Below are 3,459 nucleotides of genomic sequence, written 5' to 3'. Positions count from 1 at the left end.
GCTGGGAATGATTGCTGGTGCCTGAGCACCGATTCCAGAGTTCCCTGTCGCTCCCTTGTCCAATCCTCTACGTTGGACAAACACTAGTCGAATGAGCCTGAGGTGGGTTCTCTGTCGATAACCCCACACTAACTCGATTCTTTGCCCTCCATTTCCTCCTGCCATTCATCATCGTGGGCCTCACACTCGTCCATCTCACTTTCCTCCACGAATGAGGCTCAAATAACCCACTAGGCATCCCCTCAGACTGCGACAGAATCCCCTTCCACCCAAACGACACCATCAAAGACATTCTAGGTTTCATAGTAATACTCTCCCTACTCATCTCCCTAGCCCCATTCTCCCCCAACCCCTTAGGTGACCCAGAAAACTTTACACCAGCTGACCCACTAGTCACTCCTCCACACATCAAACCCAAATGATAATTCCTCTGCCTGCTCCAGGACCTGCCCTCCCCACGTTGCCCAGCAGCCAGATTTTCCTGCGCCAGTGGCTCTTCTGTCCTCGCTCCAGTGACATCCATCACCACCCTCCTGCCCTTCCCAGCGCCCTCCAGGGCCACCAAAAGGGACTGAACCCCAGCCCTGGAAAAGGCACAGGGTGAAAGGGCTCGATAAATCACAATTTAAAATGGGAATTTTAATAAAATGGCAAATCTCAGCACAGCTGTGGCAGTGGGAGTAAACAGGGATTTGGGAGGGGCAGATTCAAACCTCCCTCAATTCAAACCTCTTTCTCCCTCAAAAAAAAACATTTTGTCAAACCTCGCCTCCTGCACCCCAGGGAAGCTCCAGCAGGATCTGGGGGAGTTTTCCCTCCCTCAGGGGGATGCACAGCCCCAGCAGAGCCCCTGGGATTCTCCCAGAAAGGGCCACACTGTCACTGCTGTGACCTCGTGGGTCCCATCCAGGCCATTCCTTCATCCCCGTCTCAGTCCCTGGTTTTGGGGGACTCCGGATTGATCGGGGGTCAGATTCCTCCAGGACAAGCTGGCACCTTGTGTCCCTCAGCTCCAGGGACAAAAAGGGACGGGATCAGAGTCCAGGGTGCCAGCCCAGGGATTATTTACACTCCCCAGAACTCTGCACACTCAGAAAGCCGAGTGCAGGGGAAGAATCCAGCTCTGGTTTAGGGAAATTCTGCAGAATGGGGTGAAAACACCACATCCTGCCAGGGGAAGGACAACCAGCATTTGGGTGGATTTTAAACCCAAATTCCCAAAGAGCAAGTGACAAACTGTCAGGAAAAGAAACATCATGGGCAGGGCTGGTTTCCATCCGAATTTCCTGCAGAAAATCAGGGAATTCCTGCAAGGTCTCACTTTGGCACAAGCCCCATCCCTTGGGGGATCCTCATCAGCCAGAGCTGATGTGTCATGCTTTCTATAAGCTACAAGGACGTAAAATTTGGTGGGTGACCATCCGAATTTCCTGCAGAAAATCAGGGAATTCCTGCAAGGTCTCGCTTTGGCACAAGCCCCATCCCTTGGGGGATCCCCATCAGCCAGAGCCCGTCCTGCCGCGGGACAGCGGCTCCGGACAAGCCCCGTTTTTCCTCTCCTCCCTCTCCAGCTCTGCCTGGCTCCCCGAGCTGAGCGAATCCGGCTTCTCCATCCTCCAGACTCGTTTGCGTTAATGAGCTCCCTGCAGAGGTCACCTGCCCGGAAAGGTGACCCGGGTGTCAAATGACGCGGCCGGGGAAGGCGACACCGAGGGCTGGGCAGGGCAAATCCCGCCGGGACCAAGCTCGGAGCCCCACTGAGGGTTACGAACCGGGATTGAGGCTCCAGGAGCTCTAGGAGGGGCAGGCGGCACCGGTGGGATGCTCTGACATCCCACGGCCCTTCCCTGGACACATCCCCAAAATCACAGCGAGGGAAATGCTGCTGCCCCTCCAAACTGCCCCAGTCCCAGCCAGGCCACTCAGTGGTGTTCTGGTTTTTTAAGTTCTTTTAAGCCTTCGGATGTTTATATTTTTGTAATGAACTTTCTTATGGAGTTTATGTAAAAAACTGATTGTTTTGCATTCTTTTATGGAGGAGGAGAAATTTGATGGGCTGTTGATCCGTCCAGTGTCATTGGAGAGGTGGCACTGTCACCCTCCAATCCACTGTCACTTTTGAAAATCTATAAATGATGGAGTCAGAAATTAATCTTCCCTCTTTTTTACCTTGGAGATTCCAGTTTTATTTCATGACCTGGAGTGACAGACTGGGAGGGCTGTTCCCCTAAGGACATCTGGGGGGATTTGAGGATTTATGGCCATGGAGCCATGGGTTTAGGGTGGGATTGAGCAGGAAGGGGGATGGCTGCAAAGCAGGGGTTATCCCAGGATGCCTGGATGGGCACCAGCCTTGCCTCTCCATCCTCCTCCACTGCCAACAGCCTGGCAACCACCAAATCATCCAAACCGGGCTGCAAGGGAGATGCCGAGCTTGGCATCGCTCACCCTGGAGTCTCAGAGCAGCCAGAGCTGCTTCAATTTACTGTTTTCTAAGGAAAAAAACCTCAGTTTGGCTGCCTGGAAGTTGTTTTCTGGGGAGACTGAAAGGAATTGTCGCTACTAGGAATGAAATCAGGAATGGCTGGAGCAGGGCAGGAAAACCCATTTTGGTCCCTCTCCATGTCACATCCCCTCGGGAATCTCCCAAACCCCACAACCTCCCCACCATGTCCCCTCCTGGCCTCCTCCACCACCTCCCACCCCTCCTTTCCCCCAGCTGAGGCCAAACCCGGCCCTTTGCTCCCCCAAAAATCCCCTTGGCCCTTTTTTCTCCCCAAAAATCCCCCTGTCCCAGCAGGAAAGGTTCAGAAATTGGGGACGGTTGAGCTGTCACCTCCAACTCTTCCCAAAACACCGCTTGGAATTCTCAGACTTCCTTGGAAATTCATTTTTGATCCCATTTCCAGTCTCTGCCTCCTCGTGTCCAAGCACAGCGTGTCCTGTCCCCCTCTCCAAACCCATATTTTGTTGGGATTTTGTGTCCCCGAGAGGGATCTTTGGGGGTCCTGCCTCAGTTTCCCTGGCTCCCTGCAACTCCTCAGGTTGGGAACGAAAATCTCCTGCTCTGGGGATGTTTTGGGGTAACTGAGGATGAGGAAAAGCCCCAGGCAGAGGCTTGGGACCAGCCCGGAGCCCCCCTGGCCCCCAGCCCAGGGCACACCAGGAGCGGCCACCAGCAGCGCTGGCGGGATTGATATCACTCACCTGGCCCGAGGCGTAATTAATAATTAATTAATTAATAACTGACCCACTGTTCTGATGGGATGAGGGTAACAGGGGGGACCTGGGGGCTGCTGAGGTGGCAGAGAGACCCCCCTGGTCCCCCTCCATCCCCTTGGGACAAAGCCCTGGGGTGCCCGGGGCTGTGTCACCCCCAGGGACCCCCCTGGGGGGACTGGGGAGGGGAGAGGTCTCCGGACCCCCAAAACGGGGCTGGGGAGGGACCCTCTGGTCACA

Source organism: Geospiza fortis, unplaced genomic scaffold (genome assembly GCF_000277835.1).
Source record: "Geospiza fortis unplaced genomic scaffold, GeoFor_1.0 scaffold635, whole genome shotgun sequence".
NCBI lineage: Eukaryota > Metazoa > Chordata > Aves > Passeriformes > Thraupidae > Geospiza > Geospiza fortis.
Note: the sequence above shows the minus strand (reverse complement) of the source record.